This window comes from Olea europaea, chromosome 7 (assembly GCF_002742605.1).
Source record: "Olea europaea var. sylvestris chromosome 7, O_europaea_v1, whole genome shotgun sequence".
NCBI classification, from domain to species: Eukaryota; Viridiplantae; Streptophyta; class Magnoliopsida; order Lamiales; family Oleaceae; genus Olea; species Olea europaea.
This window is the reverse complement of record NC_036243.1, coordinates 19,286,984-19,296,971: the sequence shown is the minus strand read 5'-3', so window position 1 is coordinate 19,296,971 and position 9,988 is coordinate 19,286,984. Positions and strand designations below refer to the sequence as shown.

The 9,988-nt window shown below is 34.7% G+C and overlaps 1 pseudogene; it reads left to right on the top strand.

Annotated features, from left to right (window-relative positions):
- Window positions 1-636: 636 nt before the first annotated feature.
- Window positions 637-7,679, top strand: LOC111397296 (annotated as a pseudogene).
- Window positions 7,680-9,988: the final 2,309 nt, after the last annotated feature.

Below are 9,988 nucleotides of genomic sequence, written 5' to 3'. Positions count from 1 at the left end.
CGAATTCTATTTCGTTTGAAAATTAGTAAAACAGCATCTTCGTATTGGAACAACATCTATATCGTTTTGTGTCTCAAGAATGATTTTAATGTTGTTATGGGAATCGATGTAATTTTCGTACTGGAATGATATCAATGTCATTTTTTGTTTCGAGAACGATAACAATATCATTATGTGAATCAATGTCATTTCTTGTTTATTTGTTGTTCCTTTCAATCTTATATACTGCACGCTTCATTTATCGGGCTTTAGCTAAGGTGCATTTGTCTATTTTGTTTTAGAAAAAACATTTAAATTTGCATTCCAAAGCATAAAATTAATTACTCAAACTTGGATTTAGAAGTGATTGCATTCTAGAATGAAGTAATCTTTCAAGACTTCCAGTTTGTCATCCCATTCTACGCCACTTAACATACGGCATTTTATACCAATGACTTATATGTTGTAAAAGATATCTTTAATAAAAGAACTCCTGAAACTTAATTGATTCCAACCTCCATTTGGGAAGAATTTATAAGTGGTTTAATTTATAAACAGATAGAAATGAGTGGTGGATAAGTGAATAGTACTTATGGGTCTATTGAAATGTGTGGCTGAAAATGACGTTTCATCAATTTATAAGCGATTTATAAATTTTCCAAATCGAGGCTTATGAACGAGACCTCCTATAAGGACAAAGTAAGAGAGAAGCAAAGAAGTTAGAAAAAAAGGGATTAGACAAACCTTTGTTAATCATTATACGTTTTGTTCAACCGTGCAAGGTGTCGGTAATGATGTTAATCTCATTTGTTTATTTCTGTACTCTGTCCACTGCGGTATTAAGGTAGACAAATAAAGAAATCAAGGAGATTTAAGAGCAGTTATGATGAGTAAATTTTCTCTTTAGCATACAGCCTTCATTGTAACAGCAAAACAATTTTTTTCCTTTTATTTAGAGCGATCTCTAGTGAGCATTTGAATTTATCTTTTGTTGTTTGATAAATTGTATTCTCATTCTTCTGTGCTGTTGCTTCAAGGGTTGATCCAGCAAGTATTTGCTTTATATATATAAAATCAGTTTTCTAATTGTCTATACAAGTGATGTATATCTTTACTTTCATCAGAAACGTGTGATACCTCCTCTGTTTGATAGAAATTTATATTTGGAAACGGTGCTGGTTAAATTTACAGTGAACTAGTCCTGATTGAATGGCAAATGTTTAGTTCTTTCTCTACAATTCTACACGGTAATACGTTAACTGTCTGAGTGATTTATCTATTGTGTTTATCTCTTAAGGAAGGTTGCTGTAGACTTTTTATATCAGGATTCTTTTAATTATTCTACTCATTACAATTCTTAAACATGTAGGGACCATGATTAAGTTGTTTAAAGTGAAGGAAAAGCAGAGAGAACTTGCTGAAAATGCCAATGGGAAGCCTCCAGTCAAGAAGCAAAGTGCTGGAGAGTTGCGTCTTCATAAAGGTATTTTTATCATCAATGTCAAGGAAAATTTGGACTTTTCTTTCTTTTGTGCGGTGAACGCGTCTATCACTTGTTTTCAAATTTGTTTTTTCAGTTCTTTTATTTTCTTTGCAGATAGAGTTTCAATCATAAAATAGAAGGTTAGAAATGCTGTACGACTGAAGAGTTTAATCTGTTGACTGATGTTGCAGAATAAACAAATAGGATAAAATAAATATTTTTTGAATGAGAAATGCGATCAGAAATTGTATTAAAGAAATAAGAGACGGAGAATTTGACCAATAATCTTATGTTGATCTCATACGTTTCAACATGGGATTGTGAGTGAAATCTTCATAACTTTTTGCATAACCAAGAACCTCATGGTGATCTGAAATGGTTCAACATGGGATAGTGAGTGAAATCTTCATCACTTTTTGCTGCTTTTATGCTATGCTAATGTGAAATTTCCAATCTCTTAAAGGCAGAAAATGGAAAATAAATTGAAAGAACTTTGAAGGAAGGCACTGAACAAAAATGTCATTGGAGTGTTGATGTAGTCAACAACCAAGTTACTCTATTTTCATCTCTTCCTGTCCATTTAGACTTTCATTCTGCTAAAACCTCTACTTGACGACTGATATAGTGCTTAAAGTTGAAGTTGCTTATCATTCTTTTCTTTGAAGAGATTTGAAAGCTGCTTAAATTCTCCAAAACAAACCATTTGCGAGTTTGCCTATCTTTTCCAGTTTTGATGAAGTGAGAAATGAATCAACAATTGCACTCAATGCTCGAGTAGACTTTGGTATTTTACATGAGAGAATGATTTGGTAAATTTATGTAGGGTGTTTAGTATCTCGTCATTATCCTACATGGAGTGGATGGCGTTGGGAGTATTTATAACAAAGTAGGATGGGATAAATGTCATAAACAGGTGTCTTTGACTAGACACCTTTCACTCTCTAGAATGCTTGAAAGTATTATTCGTTGGTGCCTCTAGCAAACATAGCACTGAACTGGTTTGATGGACAAGCTAATGTCAGATCAAGATATTCCCTGTGTGCGTTATTGAAGTGTTTGATACAGTAATACCGGCTTGCTCAACCTCTGGACTTGATTAGGCACCTAGAAGGGTGCGTTGGAATCATGTTGGCTTTTAGACTTCCTGATTGTCTATAGATTGACTTAGCTGTTCTGGTAGGGCATCTGCTCCTTATGGAGTGCCTGCACACTACCTTTTTTCTAGCTCATGCATTCTTGGCCTCATGTGGACCTCGATGATGAGGCTTGGCTAAGTAGTAGACTCTAGTCGACAATTGTCAAACACATGTTGAGTCTCAATTTTCACCTTCCAGATTGCCATTTGACTCGTGCCAGGTCATGTTGGTGGGACCCTCATTGCCATGTGGAACATTAACTTGGGTACAACAGTTGCCATGATAAGTCTTCAGTTATCATACTTGACGGATGCTTTTCAGATGCATGTTCTTCACTATTTGAAATCTAGAATTTAACTAATTTCGACCATGTAGTGAAGGGGGTGGAGGAATTTATCTGTATCCTAATCCCACGCTAATTGAATTAAAGTTTGTTAATAACTCTAGCTTCAGCAACATGCAAATTCGGCCAGAGTGGAGAACTTGAATACAAATATTTACATTCTTAGTAAAGATGAGATTAAATCTAATTGTATTGCTAATTACAAACTAACTTGGCCATAAGAAATAGATAGAGAGAGCGTCAATGGTTAATTTTTTTTGAGAAAAATAAATATGCACTCTGGTTCTTGGTGCACAATTTTTTAAAATTATCTCTGGAGAAAACACCAATAGTTTCATAGCTTGAAACTGGAAAAAGAATAGGTCTTGAATTGCATTAAAGTGCTTATGTGCCAGAGTCACATGGCATTTGTCAGAAGACACCTTTTCTTTTGGAGTTCTTGCAAAGTTTTCTAAATCAGTCTCCATTCCTCAGAAAACTTCAATTTCAAATTGGTCTATGTTCTATGTCGGGTAATTCATCCTTTACGATCAATTAAAAAATGTTTAGTACTTTAAAAAATTTCAATTTCAAACAATCACATCATTGAAACATAACATATGTATGTCCCCACTTGGGGAAAAAAATGAAATTCTATATATTTTGGAAAAACATATATGACCATAATCTATGTTGCTCGGATTCTTAAAAAATGGAGAAGTATCCGTGTTGACACTACATGATATGGATATTGACACTGGATATGAATCTGATCAGTGGCGAATCTAGGATTTTGAGTTAGCACGGGCTGTCGTTGATTGTCGACCGTCAGTCGCAATAAAGTATTAAGAGCCGTGTAATATTATTTTATTAAACAATGTATTGTTAAAAATAAGATAGATAAAAATGTATTTTGAAAAAAAATGAAAATAAAACAAGGCCTAAAATTTAAATATAACAATTATTTTGTTCATATTGAACATATATAATTCTGTTATAAGAATAAACCGTATATTCACCAAATGACATTGTTGTCAAGTATTGTACAATTTAAAGCAAGAGCATGATTTTGAATCTTTATAATTTTATTAAACCCAATAAATGTAATATATATTATTTTGTTGAATTAAGTGCCAAAAGCAATAGATGACACAGTAGTCAGACTTTCAATGATTATAATATGGGTTTAAGGTTTGAATCTCATCTAACACTTTCCTATTGCATTAATTTTGGTAGTTGTTGTAAACTAAAAAAATTGCACAATGAATCGGCTGTGAAGAAAATCGAAATCAGGACTTGCAAAATGTAAATATAAGCTCTAACCACTTCAACTAGAAGGAAAATTTAAAAGAAGAAAGAATTATCAGTAATATAACCTAAAACCTTAATCTATTGTCAGCAAAAAAAAAAAAGAGCTTCCGACGGACCACCCTAGCTCGCTACTTCCTAGATCTGCCACTGGATCCGATTCTTCGTTTTGCACTTGGACGCGACAGCAAAAAGGAGAAGATGGGGAGTTGGGGAAGGCAGAGTTGTATAAGGAAGCAGTTGCACACACAAAAAAAAAAAAAAATATAGAAAAAAAAGAAAGAAAAGAAGATGTAGCTAGAGAAAGAAAAAGGATGGGAGGAGCTGAGGAAGACGATTGATGTTTTCCCTAATTTAATGTGAGTTGTGGACCCAATTTTTAATATATCATGTGGGCCTTGTAAAGATAGGGTTAACAAAATTATAATTATTTTATGGAAGTCAATACAGGGCAAGTGTTCGGATCTATTATAACATAGCCCTGAGGCGCTGATAATGACCCAAAAAAAAAGAGATGGTAGGTACAGTTAGGCCGTAAACAGCCAACCATCGTACTTTGGGATTAATTGTATGATTCAACCCATTTAATTTAAATCTATTTTTGTATTGAATTTTTTATTTGTTATATTTTACCTGTCTCGCAAATTCAGTATTATTAATTATAAGACTAGAAATATTTATATTACAGTAAAATAAGATAATTGTTCTGTCATTTTTTTAAAACTATTTTGTAAGACGAATACCTGTACTCGGACCCCAAATTCGGATCCTTTTTAATTTTATCCCCGTATTTTAATTTTTGAAATGAGAGGATCTGACTCCTATATATGTACCAATATCCAACATCCACACTCGAATATGAGCACATAGACCATAATACAAAAAGAAAAAGGTGATATAAATAATTCTATGAATCACGCAATGAGAAAGTAGTTTCCACGCTTGAAATTCATACTCAATTGCATGGTACAAATTGTACCTGGACGAAAATAAGGTAGCACATGCAGTAAACTCACTCAAGCTTCAATACTTCAAGAGTACTTGTATGTTTGTTTATGGTACCAAAATTAGAGAGGGATGCTTACACGTCTAGCATTGTAAAAATCTTATGCAGTCATTAAAACACCATTAATAAAGGATGTTAGACACATACTGCATTCCGGCATGACATGTGTATAAATAAAGTAACATGGGTAAATTTTGAGCTCAAATTTTAGTGGGATCCATAACCCAAATTAACGAGACCAAGCATGTAATATTCAATGTCTATTAACTTAGGTATTGCTCGATTTGGGAGAGCATAGTCCCATTTTATTCCTCACGGATTTTTATCATGTCTCCAGAATTCGTATTCGAGACATCTGCCTTATGAGAGATTTAGATTGAAATTTGATACCAATTGGGTAATTGTCCATGCATGTCTAGGTGGCCAGTGGCTACCATCAAGTCCATGGCGGCATCGATTCGTACTCTTCTATCTTCCATCATCGCGAACCTTTTTTCAATGATTCTATGACTCATGCAAACTCCTAAAATGTCAAAATTACACATTATTAGAAAATCTTCCTATACTGAGAAGATATTGTCTGGTAGATGAATAATACGTTAGGATGGGATTCTCTACATGCAAATTTGGCGGTTGAATGAGGCTATGTTAATTAAAAGAAAATCAATAGTAATGTATAAACTTTCTTTTGGGAAGAATTTGTAAATTGTTAAACTTGAGAGGTAGTTCAGTGGTCAGGCCTTGGATTTACTCCTAATGGTCAGTAGTTTGAGTCCCCTCAAGGCCATCGAGGTGAGTATCTGGCTATAAACTTCAAGGTCTCGTGGGATTAGTTGAAGTGCACATAAACTGGTCCGAACACTCACGGTAAAAAAAAAACATTTGTAAACTGTTTAATTTATAAATAGATAAAAATGAACGGTGGATAAGTGGACACTATTTGTGGGTCCATTGGAATGTGTGGTTGAAAATGAAATATTACCATTTATAAATTTTTATAAATGTTTCCAAACCAAGGCTAAAAGAATTACTGTTATAAGAGAGACCCATTTTTGTGCTTCTACATAAGACCCCTTTCAATTGTTTTTTGATGAGTGCTTTTCACTTGAAAATTTCAAAATAAATCAGTCTTTAGCATTTGTAAAATATTTTAAATGAAATTTTGGCAATTACCTTTTCTAACCTAACTGGTACTTCTCTTCAATGAAGAATGCCTTTCATTGTCTTAGTTCTTCAATATGCTACTTTTTGTTATAGAACATTCTCTGTGACCCTGATCTTACTTTTTTCGATAGTAGTATATGAATTAATTTATGTTAATGCATAGACTAATTTTGTTCTTGTATATAATAATCGTTTTAGGCATTTCCTATGCAAGTATTTTTCTCTTGATTTTATTAATGAGTCATTGTGGAGAGTTTTTTCAGCATTTGCAAATTAATTTAAAGGGAATTTTAGCACTTCCCTTTTCTACCCAAAAAAGTATTTCCTTTATAGAGAATGTTCTTTCATGCTGTTAGATCATTAATTTGATCCTTACCCCTTTATTCTGTTGCACTTATCTTCATATTTCCAGGAGTTGAGAAATAACATCTTCTTTTATTCCTCTTATTTGGTTTTGTAGATATAAGTGAACTAAATCTACCCAAAGCATGTAGCATATCATTCCCTAATGGTAAGGACGATCTTATGAACTTCGAAGTTACCCTCCAGCTTGATGATGGATATTATCTGTAAGTATATCTTTCTCGTTGTTGTTTGTTGTAATCTGGAGCTCTTTATTACATCAATTAAACTCACTCATCAACCGTATGTCATAATATATTTTGCTTATCTATTATGTTTTTCATTACTTCACACAATGTGCATTGAATAATTGAAAATTTTCAGGGGTGGCACCTTTATTTTTTCTTTCCAAATTTCTCCCATCTATCCTCATGAAGAGCCAAAGGTGAAATGCAAGACGAAGGTAGACACACCCAGGATTTCAATCTATTTATTGACTAATGTAGCAAAGCTCCAGTGATTAAATTAATCTTGCCCGTTGCAGTTGTACCATCCGAACATTGACTTGGAAGGAAATGTCTGCCTTAACATTCTTTGAGAAGACTGGAAGCCTGTGTTGAACATAAACACAATTATTTATGGCTTGTATCACCTTTTCACGGTATTTTATTACTTCGGGTGCAAACAAAATTTAAATTCATGGCTGGTTAATATCACTAACTAAAGCTTCTGTATACACAGGAACCAAATCACGAGGATCCTCTCAATCGCAATGCTGCTGATGTGTTGAGAGAGAACCCTAAAATGTTTGAATCGAACGTGAGAAGGGCAATGGCTGGTGGCTATGTGGGACAAACTTTCTTCTCTCGCTGCATATAATATGTGGGGTACTTTTAAGTTTGATCCAGTCAAAAGACCTAAATTCCACTTTGACTTTCAAAATCATGAATATTATGACATTAGCCTCTTGTATGGTAAAAGACAAAGATGCCCTTAAATGTTTTGTACAATTACAAAACAATATATTGTTGAAAGGACTATACTACCTTTTTAGTTAATAATTGAAAACCAAACACTTCTCCACTTATAAAAACTTCAAAACGAGCTTCCAACACAGAAAAAACTCTCATCTTTTCATCTGTTTGAACCTCAAAATCTAGAAAAATTTTGAAACGTTGAAGTCGGAAATTTTTTTCATATCAATTACTTCAAATCGGTATGTACATTTACGCATGTTTAATTTCGTTTTCAGTAAATTAGTATACGTTTGAATAGAGAAATTTTATGTCGACATAGTAGTTAGCATAATTTTTTTTTTAACAAATCTTACCTATCAAAAAAAAAAATTGAACAGATTTATAATATTTTTCTTTAGAACCGTATTCTCCTGCACAAAAATAGCCAAACAGTCCGATTGTTCGGCTGTTAAACAGCCAATTAATCGACTCCGCACTGATTTTTGTTGGCACTGATTTTTTCTTATAATTAATAAATGAAGTTGATTAAATCCATTTCCTCATGCAGATATGATAATCCCCGTTTGTTATTTCGGTGATTTCGAATTGAATGAAAATAATCGGTTGGAATGGAGATGGACGAATGACATACGTGGTTGTCTTGCAATTCCCATAACAGAGAGTACACCATACTTAGAAATGTATCATGATTTGCAAAATAAGCTGAATGTTGATCAATCTCAATACGATATGCAATTGAGATATCTATTCAACGATTATGAGGATTCATCCATTCCGATGCCACCGGTATTCGTTACTAATGATGCTGAATTGAATTATCTATTAGAATTGAATAAAATGCATCGGACTTCAACTGTTCTTGGTGTGACTTTAATTACGAAGGATGTTATCAAAGGTGAACGCGAAGATTCAGATAGGGCGGATAACAATGATCGAGGTTTTTGGGAGACAGTGGAGATAGTTCCTGCGGATGAAGTGGTTATTCCTGAGACAATTGCTTCTGATCGTGATGTCGCTGTTATGCGCAAAATTTCGTCGACAGTTGAAGACAATGAGAATATAAACGAGTTTACAAATGAGAATTTGATTGTTTTATCCCGACAGAGACACGAGCCGGGTTGGAGCTCACAGGTTGGAACAAGTGGACCGTCCTCTAATTCTTCTCGTTTGGCTCCCGATGATGAGGACTTGCAGGTCGAGCAACTGTTTGAAACCAAGAAAGATTTGCAGGAAGCTGTGCACCGGCTGACATTAAAATATAACTTTGAGTTCAAGGTAAAGAAATCAAACAAGTCATTGTTGACAGTTGCCTGCGTCGAAAATAGTTGCAATTGGCGCTTGAGAGCAACTAAGATGGACACGAATGAGTGCTTCGTAATTCGCAAGTATTCACGGGAACATACTTGTGAAGTGGGAATTCTTCGAAACGATCACAGGCAAGCTCGAGCATGGTTTATTGGTCGACAGATAATGCACAAGTATCAAGATCCACGGACGATCTACAGACCTTCAGACATCATTAACGACGTCCGTCGAGAGTACCGAGTGGTCATGAGCTACCAGAAAGCGTGGAAAGCCAAAAAATGTACGTTGGAGGATTTAATGGGATCGGCTGAAGAGAGGTATGCTAAATTGGCTAGGTATTGCTATAACATAGGGACAACTAATCCTGGCACGGCATTTTTTATTGAGACGGGGGACGATAATTGTTTTAAGTATTTCTTCATGGCTCTCGAACAATGTATTCGGGGTTTTCAAAATGTAATGTGACCCGTAATTCTAGTTAATGGTACAACTCTGAAAGCTAAATATCAAGGCAAATTAATTATTGCTACATGTCAAGATGCCAACATCCAAATTTACCCTATTGTATTCGGCATAGTCGACAGCGAGAATGATCTGTCCATGCGTTGGTTCTTTTCTAAACTGAGGGAAGTGATCGGGGAAGTCGAAGACCTTGCCTTTGTAACCGATCGGGGACAATCTATAATAAACGGTATCGCTGAAGTTTTTCCCGGGGCACATCACGGGTATTGCATGTACCATATACAAAGTAATTTGAAGATTAGGTATCGGGGCACATGCATCGTTTCATTGTTCAGGAGAGCAGTCGACGCTTAAGTGTTGAAGAGTGTAATAAGTTCATGCTCGAGATAGGAAGTAAATCATTACCACGTTGGAGTATCTGACGAAGATGGGGATCGGACATTGGGCGCAATCATACTTTCCAGGACGTCGATACAACATGATGACGTCGAATAATGCGGTGTC